The following is a 12,899-nucleotide window of genomic DNA, read 5'->3' as shown; positions in this document are numbered from 1 at the left end:
TTGTGCTCTCTCTCTCTCTCTTTCTCTCTCTCTGCCTCTCTCTCTCTCTCTCTCTCTCAAAAATAAATAAACATTAAAAAATAAAAATAAAAAAGTGATACCTTTCAGGCTAATTGTATCTCTAGTTCATACTGAGGAAAACAATACTTCCTAAACATTTAATGGGTAATGAATGACAATGTGTCCCAGGTTTTTTCTCTTCCTTTTTCTTTTTACCTTCCCCTCCCTGCCTCCCTCACTATATCTGAAATGTAGCTTAAATAATAATATCAGGCAGAAAGTCCAGCCCAGGAAGCTAACTAAACTCCTGTCCTAAAGTACTTGAATACAACTAAACACAAAACAGGAGTTAAATGCCACTGAAGACCATCAACCATATGAACGGAGTAAGATTTTAAGCAATTGCATAATATTGCCTCGAGCAACAAACCTTACCTAATCATGTGAGTCCACACTACTTCAGCACAAATATAAACATTGCGAGACAAAGCCACATTCAGCCTTGAACCGAAAGCAGCAAGATGTGTGCTGAAAAATATTCATCTAATGTAAAAGGAAAGGGCTAATGGCACTAAGTTACATGAGGAAACTATCTACCCAAAGCTTTCTTTGCAAATAAAACAAAACAGAGCTAATGTGCTGCAAACAATTAATTCTATTCCCCATGAAGGAAAAAAGTCTAAAATTTGCATTTACCATTAGGGAAAAAATTTAAATATTGATTAATATGTTAGGTATAAGTGCTAATAGGCATTAGGCTCTTAGAACAATGCCTGTACATGGTAACACCATATGCTTTGGCTATTATTATTATTATTATTATTATTATAGTACCCCTATTGTTAATTCAGAAGTCCCTGTGACTCCTCCATCAACTGGACCCAAATCTATGTACATCAGAAATCATTTTTTTGCTGTGACACTGAGCATCTCACTTTGCCTCTCCAGATCTCATTTGTACTCCTCTTTAGAATGGGAAGCCTGTGCTCTGTGACTAAGCCACCCTACATAGACTACCTGCTCCTCCTGTGGGGAGGGACAATTGAGTAAAGGCACATGAAAAGGCTACAGATGCCCATGCTTCACAAGTACACAGGATTGTAAAGTGAAGGGGAGAAGACTTCTGCCTTCATGGTAAAACAAACAAACAAAACCCCTCTCCCTAAAACAAAAAATAGTCACTTTCCAATTATTTTAGTGCCAGATTTCCCATGTTGTTTATGACCGTGAGTTCTGTTCTAAAAGGCCACCGCACTAAGTCCACCAGAAATAAACACCTTATTGTGAAGGAGTCTCTAAGATAAATTTTCAGTACTCTGAAATGAGTCAAGAGAATGCGGGGGGAGGGGGGATACCAACTACATACATTCTTCTAGAAAAGCCAGTTAAAGTCTGAATCGTGGGGAGATGTCTGCAATGGAGTACCCTAAACAGCCTGGAAAAGATGGGCACTGGACAGAGAGCGATGGTAGCAGTAAGGGGAATTACTGCCCATCTGCAGTTTTATTTACTTAGCCATTCTATGAAACTTAACCTATCTGGTAATTTTAATTCCTGACGGGAGTCCTCAAGGATAGCATGCCCTGGTTTGGCTCAGTTAGTCTGTTTACTTGTTTTGTCTCAGTAAAATTACTAATAATACCCTCTTTCTCTCAAGTAACCCAGTTTGGATCATCAGTCATATGTTGATCCTGAATATGAGCAGTGTTAAAAAAAAAAATGTGATGTCACTTTGTTCTTTCTCTTCAACTAGGAAGTATCCAATGCTCCCATTTGTAGCCTCCATCCTCCCTACCGTTTCTGATGACATATTCCCTTACAAATATAGAAGGAAAACAAAAATAGCTTTATAACAAGGTAACTTCCTATAAAAGTTAGAAAAAAGAAATTCAAGATTGTTCTACATTTACTTGGACTATGATGACATATGCCTGGAAAAATATAAAGTGAGGGGTGCCTGGGTGGCTCAGTTGGTTAAGCAATCAACTTTGGCTTAGATCATGATCTCACTGTTTGTGGGTTCGAGCCCTGCATCTGGCTCTGTGCTGACAGTTCAGAGCGTGGACCCTGCTTCGGATTCTGGGTTTCCCTGTCCCTGCCCTTCCCCCACCTCTACCCCCACTCACTCTCTGGCTCTCTCACTCTCTCTCTCTCTCAAAAATAAATGAGCATTAAAAAAAAAAAAAACTAAAGTGAACACAAGTGAATCTGTAAGCCACTGAACCCGAAGCCAGGGCTTCCATGCACACTGTCATTCCACATTCAACAACTGAAAGAGTGGCAATTTCCTCTATGTAGGACCATGTTCCTTCAGTTCCTGATAATCTCTTTCAATACATGAAAGACTTTGTCACCTACTTTGTCACATACATGCTTGAGTTCCAATTGTAATGAACTGTTTAAATTACAAAAAGGGCATTTCTACATAGAACCAAGATCCAGAGGCTTCCTATTTGTGACTGCCAAATTGATTCTGCAAATATTGTGGTTAAATGCATCATATTCATGTAAAACTTACCAATCATTGATATTTGCTTTTATGATTTTAGGACTGTAAGGATAGTGTGCATATGTCCAACATGTCAGGTTGTTAAAATTATTTAAAATTCCAGGGGCACCTCAGTGGCTCAGGTGGTTGAGTATCCAACCTCAGCTCAGGTCATGATCTCATGGTTTGTGGGTTTGAGCCCCAAGTGGGGCTTTGCACTGACAGCACCAGAGCCTCCTTCGGCTCCTCTATTTCCCTCTTTCTGTGCTCCTCTCCGGCTCATATGCTCTCTCTCTCAAAAATAAATAAACATATAAAAATAAAAATAAATAAAATTATGTGCCTCTTTTTTACCAAATCTTTGTTAGTATTACTAGATACTGAAATTCCTCCCAATGGACTTTGTAACAAGGAAGGAATTAGTAAACCCTTGAAGGTGCCTAGATAAAAAGGAATATGAAAGAAAATCCACATTTATTGCACTGTACTATCTACCAAGTACACTGAGTTAAATGTTTTCCTTTTGTTTATCTTGTTAATTCTTGTGAGAGTCTGGCAAGATAATCCTCCATTTTACAAATGAGGAAACTGAGCTCCAGAGAGCAAATTGTCTAGGATTCCACAAATACTGGACAGTAAATCTGAAGCTCCAACTAAAACCTGTTAGTTCAAAAGCCCGTGCCTTTCTGCTGCTCTCTGATGCTGCTCAAATTTGGGGATTTCATAAGGCATTTCCACAGAATGACTGTCCCAAGGAACAAAACTAGGAAACCAGGGCGGGACTATCTCCTGCTAGTATTTTTAAATCTTTACCTGTGTACTGTTTTCTCTTATAAACAGGAGATAACAAATGTGATAAATTTTTGAGAATTTTTCAAAAATTATATAAATGCAGGGAATTATTTCTTTTGTTAAAGTGAAGAGGAAGTAGGTAGGCATGTCTACACTCCATTTTACCCACAGTCTGCTTCTTGCTTCATATATAAAGTCTCTGGGGGCCCAAGTAGTGGGAAAGGCTCCTGTTACCAAATTCAATAGTGAGTCTGTCTGCTTTTTTTGGCTATCCTTTCAGCTACCAATTCATCAAACTTCACAGGTTTGCATATAATCTCAATACCAAATGGACCCAAAGAATCTGGATATTTCATCATGAAAACAAATGTAGAGTGGAAGAAGAGGAGCAAGAGGAGAAACTTTTATGTAGACTGAATGAATTTGAATAGGATCTTAATAACAAGGCTAAAATAACAAAAACAATAGCAAAATGCCAATTTGAAAGGCAAGTACTTGTACAGTTAATACTTCTCTTCCCAAAACAAATGGACAGTTTTCTGGAGCACCTGGGTGGCTCAGTCGATTGAGCATCTGACACTTGATTTCAGCTCCAGTCATGATCCCAGGGTTGTAGGATTGAGCCCCACATCAGGCTCCATGCTGAATGTGGAGCCTGCTTAAGATCCTCTCTCTGTCCCTCTGGACCTCTTCCCTGCCAGCACTCTCTCTAAAATAAAATTTTAACAAACAAAAGAAACCAAATGGACAGTGTTCCTCAAATACTTGCATTGTGTCTTTCTCATGTTGAGAAGGACTCAACATCACTTCTTGGTATTCCTGACAAAAATACATGATCTGAATCTAATCGTTAGGAAATACTAAACAAACCCAAAATGAAAGGTAATCTCTACTCTTCCAAATTATTGAGGAATGGCCTGTAGTCTTCTAAAATATTAATGTCATAAAACACAAGAGAGATTTGTCTTTTCTGATGAAAGACAAACTGCCTCCCCACCCCCACCTCAGCCAACAAACAAGAATATAAAGAAGCAATATGGACACTTTTGGATTCTGGGACTGAAATTTTTCTTTTGCTATAAAGACACTGTGGCATGAAATTTGAACGATTTTTATATATCAGATCTGTATAGATGTACATTAATGTTAATTTCTTGATCTATTATACTGTGGTATGTCAGAAGATATTCTTGCTTTTAGAAAATACACTAAACCATTTGGAAGTAAAAGGACACTAATTCTTCAACTTACTCACAAATTTTTCAGGCACATGCACACACACATACACACACATAGAAAAAGATACACCCAGAAAAGAAGAAAGGAATAGAGATCAAGAACAAGCCAAAGATGGGGAACACATGGCTCAGTTGGTGAAGTGTCTGACTCTTGATTTTGATTCAAGTCATGATACCAGGATCATGGGATTGATCCTTGCATTGGGCTCCAAGCATGGAGCCTGGTTAAGAGTCTCTGCCCCTCCCCCACTCGTTCTTCTCTCTCTCTCTCTCTCTCTCTCTCTCTCTCTCTCTCTCAAAAAAAAAAAAAGAACAAGACAATGAGAAAGTAAATATGATAAAATATTAGCCATATTTAGAGACTGTAGGTGAATTATACATGGAAAGTCTTTGTACTACTTTTCAAATTTTCTGTGTATCTGAAATTATTTCAAAATCAAAAGTTAGAGGAAAAAGTCAAAAAAATCCCTCATTCATGAGACTCATATCTCCTGACCAAGATGAAGCTTTTCCCCTCTCCCTACAGCACCCAGCCCTCAACCAGGCACATTAAGCATTCTGTATAACATACTGGCTGGCACAGAGAAGGATCTAAGTGCACATAACTTAACCCAAAATTGAAGCCTACAGATTAGATTCCACTCATAAACACGCTTTATTTGTCTCCCTCCATGTTCTGACATCTGCAATTTTCAGCAGATAACAAATCTGGAGATTTCACTTGAAAAAAAATCACACTTGAGGGCTTCTTCTCTTTAAAGATCAGAAAATCGAGCAACATTGGGCTCACATGAACTGAGAGCAGCTTCCCTCTTTAGCTCATATGGATGCCATTTCTCCACAGGCCTCACCGCTTGTTAATTTCTCCCAAACTAAGATCTGGTGTGAATGGCTGTTGATCCTGCTCTTGCACAATTATCTGCCTGTCTTTGTCTAAAGTGAGCAATAGAAGAGAGGCTGATAGCACTTTGCTCTCAGGCCCCTGTGGGCATTTGAGTTTGAGACTCTTGACTTACCCCATTGTGAGGGTCCGGACTTAGTTTTAAGGCCAGCAAGATACTTTGGCTCCAACTAAGCCCCCTCTCATCGCTGAGAATTAGAGTTAATTCCCTGTTTGAACAAGCTTGAGGGAACCTTCAATACGTCAATATCTACTAGTGATTGAGCAGATGCTGACAAGGAAGACACTACAGGAAAGAATCATTAGATAGATTTCTTTCTTATTTTCTCTGACAGAGCTAGGAGTCAAATAATAAGGTAATGGGAAACAAGGCTTGGCAAGAAGTGGAAAGGTGGAAGAGGTTTATCACCTGGAATCCATGCAAAATGCGAGTCCTAACAGTTTCCGTAATTAGCTTCTTCCTTCTGTGGGTAAAAAAGATAAGAGAAAACAAGTTTCAGAACAATCTCTCTTCCCCAATAATAGCAAACGGTGTAGCAGTTAACGGTATGCCAGATTCTATTTCTTTATATGGTACATGCAGTCTTTACAACAATGCTGTGAGGTGGGTTACTATCATCACCCCATTTTATGGACAAGAAAACTGAGAAAAACATGAATTCACCCATAGTCACACAGGTACATTATGAAGTCAGGATTCTGTTCCCAGAGATGACTCTCTTAATCACTACACTTCTTTTGTAAAAATGGCTCTGATTAACTATTTGCAGTGAATTCTGAAGCAATTCTGTTAAGGTTCAGATCCTCATGCCCACCACTACTAATGCTTTTAATGAACTTGCATACTACCAGCTGAGGAGAAACAAAACAGTCACTTTCTATTAAGAATTGAAACCATGACCTAAATGTGTGACAGTTGGTTTTAAGTAACTCTGGGCTGAGGAGACATTTGACCGTTGAGGCTCCTAGGAGTACATCTAGGATGGTGTGTCCTAACTTTGGCCTGGGGCCCTCTGTGTGGCTCTCTGAGGCCCAAACTTCCAGAGTAGCCCTCTGGCCATATTTCTGCAGGTTATAGCTAGGTCTTTCCATCTGAATCTGCTTTCAGAAATGATAAACAGTTGACTACGGATGCTTTGCAGAATTAGAAGCAATGACCTAGCTAGCAGCTTAGACATACAGGTGGCCTTGTAGACATTTAACAATCTTCACTCCAACAGGTACCCAGAACAGGCTCACCATGTACCATTTGCTTTGCAGGAAGCAGCTGTTCAGCAGAAAATAAATGTGTTCTTGCTTCCTTAGGAATCTCTCTCCTTTCACAGAGCAGTGCTCACAGAGCAAAAGGTCAGGAAATTAAAAGACTGCCCAGGGCCTCAGAAGCTCAACCCATTTTGCTCATCCCTCCTTCCTCTGAAACTCTACCCTCTGGATTCCCAAGGTCTGTTTTATTTCATGCCTTTTTGCCACTTTGCTGATTTCCTTCAGTGTATTGGGCCGACTTCACGGTCACCAGGTGTCCTCTGTCCTCCCATCAACGGACACTTAAATGAGCAGATGGTGCAAATGGGCTGGCAGTAATGTGATGCCTGAGCAGGTGGACTGAGAAAGGGAAAGAAAGCAGCTTCAAGGAAAAGGACAGATTGGTTTGGTGTTTGTACCGCTTAGAATCAGCTAAGTGCAGAGAGAGGTGAGAGGCAACTCTTTTTGTAATGTGGAAGTAAGATCATTTTGTTTAAAAGGAAGAAATGGATATAAGAATACAGGGTTCTCATGCTTCTATGTGGGGGAACAATTGGCACAACTTACAAAAGGAGCTTTCTGAGATTTTCAAGGCCTTGTTGGTCAAAATGACTTGTCTTTGAAGTTGGCTGGGTAAGAACACCTTTCTCCTCATTTGTTTATTCATCCCATAATGCACTCTATGCCAAGGGCTCTATTAGGGCTTGTAGGACAGTCCCCACCATCCCTGTGCTCAAAATAATAGTGTTTCAACTAGAAGAAGCCATAAGAGCCTTAAGCCCAGGGGTTCTTGAACTGCAACATTTATAGAAATCACCTGGGAACTATTTCGAATGTGCATTCTGATTCCCAAGGTCTACAGTGAGGCCTGAGAGTCTAAGTTCTAACCAGCTTCCAGTGATGCTAATGTTGCCGGTCCATGGACCACACTTTGAGTAGGGAGGTCTAATCTACTCTGTTGTAGTACAGCTCAGCACAGGAAGTTCCAACTATTAGAGATGTGTCAAGGATCACAAAGCCAGTTAGTGACAAACCTAGGCTTGCGAACCCAGGCTGGACCTTATTCCACAATGATACATGGCTTCAGCAGCAAGGGGGGATCCAGTGCTTTGGCTCTTCAGTGGCCTCCCTCTCATAAAAATGAGTTGATAATAACTATACTCACCATCTGTTGTCAGGGTTAGTGAGGTAAAATCATTTAGGCGATTCAAACAAAAGATTATCTTTACCAATTATCCTTTGTAGTCTGAATCCAAACCACAGAAATCCTGACAATCTTTCTATTGCCAGATGCTCAATCTATCTGCAAATTTTCATTGAAGCACAACTTGTTTGCAAAATGTAAAATTAGAAGTGACAGACAGATCTATTTTTATAAATCTTAGTCTGTCTATTTTGAGGCTCTGCATTTTAAAAGAAGAATTGAGGCCAGCTGTTGAACTTGGCTGAAATATCTAATGATGCTACTCTATTTCCTTGTAATTTATAAGATATAGCCATTTTCCCCCAGTATTAAAAATATGCACTGTGATGTAGGGCACCTAGGTAATCATTTCAGTCCTACAGGGGACATGTTTTAGCCTGGTGTTTGTTAGATTAAGGCTGAGAAAGTGGCTGTGGTTGGGTAATTCGTGATTTCCTAGAAACAGAGTACCGGCTTAAATTTACTTTCCATGTGACTTTAAATAAAACACTGTACTGTCTAGACTTAAGTTTTTTCATGTGTTAAATAGAGATAAAATGGCTTATTTCCTTGTTCACCCAACTATTAAATTTGAATGTCTTGTAGTTAAAAATAATGCCTTGCACTTAAAAACAAGCATCACAACAGGAAATTTAGACTTCAAAGAGAGCCTTAACCATATATGGAACTTTACTTCAATTTGTGTAGAATCAATGTCTCAATCAACTGATATTCACTAAGCTGTTCCTACATGCGAAGTAATGCAATCAAAATAGGGGTCTTAATGTTTCATGGGCCTTGGTCTCCAACTAAAACAAGTTCCAGCACATTCTTATTTAAGATATAATTAGAATCATAACTAAATGATGAAACACTAAGACATCCAAGTCATTTATAATGCCAGTAGACATAAAATTTCCAGTGGAATTCAACAAGAAAAAGGTGGACACTGAGAGTGAAGTTCTGATAGCCACCATAATGGTCTATTAACAGAACTGGAGGGCACTCAAACAAAAATGTGCCCCATCTTCCTGGCTTTTTGTCACGGTCAGTAATCAGACCTTCTTCTGAAGCTAAATGGTCTTAATTTGTATAATGGCTTCTCTTTTGTTTATTTGTTTAAACCCTGCTAATTGATTGCTTCAAACTACGTCTTCTCTTTCGATCATTGATTCCATTCTTTAGCCAATGTAGGTCTTTTTATATTTATTGGGGTTTTTTTAGGTTTATTTATTTATTTTCAGAGAGAGAACATGCAAGCAGGGGAGGCGCAGAGAGACAGAGAAACCCAAGGAGGTTCCTCACTGTCAGCGTAGAGCCTGATTCAAGGCTTGAACTCAGAAACCATGAGATCATGACCTGAGCCAAAATCAAGAGTTAGATGCTTAACCAAATGAGCCACCCAGGCATCCCCAACGTAGGCCCTTTTTAATAGGAACCCACTTCATCTCCTCCTCACCTTTCCCAAAGCTCCTCAACCTGACTTCCAAAGAGGTACGTAAAACTTATAGGTAAACTGCAGTTTTCCAGTCAGAAAGCCTAGTTTCCTTCCAGCCTTCCATGATAATAATAGGTAGCAAAATTGGGAGGAGACTAACAAAAAGCACATTACATGTGCATGTCAATTTAAAATGTTCAAATGTGTCTCAAGAAGAAATATGGCATATCTAATTCTTACAGTAACCCATGTGGAAGGCAATAATTCTTCCTCCCATTCTAGAGATGATGTTACATCTAATGCACAACTGGCCTAAGGTCTCATAGTCTGAACCTCAACTTTGTCTAAATTTTCTGATCTTCCTGCTATATCACATTCTAAGTCCCTCATTTTCCTCTCCTTCCTGCATTCTTCCTTATTATCCTTCTCTTCCTTCTTATCTTCTTCATTATCTTCCTAAGATTAAGAAGAGACTTTTTGATTCACCTTACCATCTTTCCTGGCAGGTCTCAGCCCCAAGGTTTAGAGGAGGCTAAGGTTCTTTCTAGATTTAGCATCATCAATCCCTGAGCCTGTCGAGAGCAAGAGATTGATTTAAAGATATTTTAGGCTTTGGGATGACCCTCAAAAATAGGTGGTCAGAGTTGATGCTGAAGAGAGAGAGGGATAGCTAACTGCGTTATTTTCTTTCCTGCATTTTTCCTATCAAATCCTACTCAAAATTCTTTGCTGTATTTGATATATTTTTTAAAACCCTTGGTCTTTTCTTGTCCACGTAAAGAACTTCAATCCAACTTTTCTCTCTTTCTTAGCTTCTTTATAGATGCAGAATTACAAAGCATATCATCTAGTGAAGACCTGACTGGTCTTACTGATTACCATAGCAACTCCTCCCCCATCCAAAGTAGCAAAGTACCTGAGTATAGTAAGTGATCTCTTAATGTTGTTTAAAGAATGGATAATTATTATATAATACAAGAAGATTAGAGTTCATATAAAATAGAGTTCAGTATCCATATACAGTAATTCTGTACCAAATTTATCATTTGGGTGTAAGTAGTGGTTCCTATAACTAGGGGTGTTTTTGTACACATGCACACACACACACATCAAAGACATTTGGCAATGTCAGGAGACAATTTAGTTTTCACAATTAAGGGAAAGTTGTTATGGGCATCTAATGAGTAGAGGCCAGAGATTCTTCTAAACAGCTCCGCTACACACACACAGAGCAAAAGACTATTCAGTGCAAAAAAAAAAAAAAAATCCACAACACAATATTGAGGAACCCTAATACAAAGATATTTAAGTAAAGGGACCCTAGAAAGACTTCAGTCATCTTGACTTCAATCCTGAAAGTGTGTGTTCTGTGCTTAGTACTCAAGCACACTGCACTGAGCCCAGAGTTACTGACTGATGCTCTCCAGACAGCACAGGTTCCCTCTTATGCCCCCAAGAATCTCACAATCACAATGTGACAGATGCAACAGATTGTGTTATGAGCCCATGAGATAAGGTACCTGCCAGACCTGCCACATCTTCTGAGCAGTGTGGTGCATTCAGAAGAGGGCATTCTATGACAGAGCTGGGTTGGAATCCCCATGCTGCAACTTTATTAGCTGAACAGATCTGAGTAAATCACTGAAAGTGTCTGAGCCACAGTTTTGATAAAACAGGGATAACTCCAAGATTCCAAGGTTGCTATGAGTGTACAAAAGAAAATGATAAAGTGCCTGGACACTTTATCCATATTTGAAAACAAAAATGGTGCATATTTGAAAACAAAAATAAGGCAGCTAGTAGCATTTTCTCTGACTCTGATTTTACAAACTTCACTGTTTTAGGCCCATCGGTACTTGTATTCACGCCACAGTAAGGACTACCTTTCTAAAAATGTATACAGATTTAGTCCAACTCACTGTAGTTGATTTTATTATTACCCAAAGCATTTACTATCCCTCCTGAAGAGAGGATTATATATCTCACCTCACTGACATCATTGGAAATCAAGTGGTACGTAAGTGGGATGAAAACCACTCCCAAGGTTCTGCCATGTTGTATCCTCTCTGTCACAAAGATAGGCCACGTCCCAGAGAAAGTCAGTTCCTTCCACTTAATATTTTAATGAAGTCAATGGGGAGCCATACTTAATCCACAAGACATGCACTGACAGTAAGAAATAAGCCTTTGCTAACTATCTAAGGTTTAGGGGTTGTTTTTCCCATGTTAATTTCACTAGGTTGAATGAAATTGCCACCAATCGCTCAACCAGAAATATAAAACTCCCTTCTAGCCTAGGAAATCTGGCACCATGTAGATGACAGTTTACTGGGAGGCTAAATGCTAAAAAGGACAGGGTGTAAAGTCTTCTCAGCCTAGAGTCCATGAAAAGCTCCATGACTTGGAATAGCACCAATTCCTTGGTACTGAAAGCATTGACTATTAAAGCCAGAATCAGAACACGGCATGTGGACTTGTCCTTCGTTTTTTTGCTCGAAAATTTGGTTTTTAGCCTTCTTCAAATTTACCTGGCCCTTGGGAAGTCCTTGCTTATCTTAAATGGGCTTCACTTTATGGAGTAATTCAGAAAGTTGCCAATGACCAAAATCAATTTATTATACATAACCACGTGTGCATAATGTGTCTTCTTTCAATTACCTGTTAGTACATAATTCTCTCAACAACCTGATTATTAGCTTCTCCTCCAAACTTCACTTATTTCTAGAAGAGTTGTAATTGCTTAACAGCTTCTTCTAAGGACTCATGATTGCCTCTCAGGAAATGTCACTACATGGTGAGAAAGTCCACAACATGGTGAGAAAAAAATCAGTTTGTAGATGCCCTTTTTCCCTTCTCTATTGAAAAAAGAAAGAAAGAAAGAAAGAAAGAAAGAAAGAAAGAAAGAAAGAAAGAAAGAAAGAAAGAAAGAAAAAATCATTTTCCTCTCTGCCAACTGATTATGCAGACACGTTGTTTGAAAGCTTGCATAATTTACATTAGCATGCTTAAGATCTCAGGTGACTATGCCTTTGAGGCCAGCATGCTAACCCCAGTGGGCCGATTTGATATTCTTCCCAATATCTGACCCTTTTTTCCTTGTTAATTACAGGCAGACTTCCCTGGTCTGGCCCTGGATCTGCACCTGTTTCCCATCTTTGAGCAGCTGCTAATTAGGTTGAAAATGGTGGGGCTGGGCAGTGCAGGCCACACATGCCTCATCAGGCTATTGATCAGGCTGGCATACCACACGGGCAGTAATGGAGGCTGTACAACCCAATTCCAAAATAAAAGCCATTCTTGGAGTTGCATGTTTGAATCTGAGCATACTCCAGGCTCTACACCAAATATAAAACATGTGAAAAGAAGAGACCTTTTAGTTTCAAAATAAAGTTTTTCTTTGAAATGCCAAGTAGGCCCCTAACTACTATTTGCTTCTCATTCGATTCTTTTAATTTGGAGTAAGAAAAACTAAAAAAACTTCTTTTAGGAACAAGATATGTATATTTATATGGAAATAATTTAAAAGATATATGAATACGAATTATATGTTTGACAAAATCCTTATTCTACATCCCCATTCGGCCTTGTGCATAACACAGTTACGTGGAGCTTCGCAC

General features: G+C 39.2%; 1 long non-coding RNA gene across 1 annotated transcript in view; it reads right to left on the bottom strand.

Annotated features, from left to right (window-relative positions):
• Positions 1–5,762: 5,762 nt before the first annotated feature.
• LOC128315426 (uncharacterized) overlaps positions 5,763–12,899 on the bottom strand; it is a 32,336-nt gene continuing 25,199 nt past the window's right edge. The window contains exon 3 of the long non-coding RNA XR_008298171.1: positions 5,763–5,883. This is a non-coding gene — a long non-coding RNA (uncharacterized LOC128315426). The remainder of the gene's footprint in view (positions 5,884–12,899) is intronic.

This window comes from Acinonyx jubatus, chromosome B2, assembly GCF_027475565.1.
Source record: "Acinonyx jubatus isolate Ajub_Pintada_27869175 chromosome B2, VMU_Ajub_asm_v1.0, whole genome shotgun sequence".
In the NCBI taxonomy this organism is placed as follows: domain Eukaryota; kingdom Metazoa; phylum Chordata; class Mammalia; order Carnivora; family Felidae; genus Acinonyx; species Acinonyx jubatus.
Note: the sequence above shows the minus strand (reverse complement) of the source record. Positions and strands in the feature narration are given on the sequence as shown.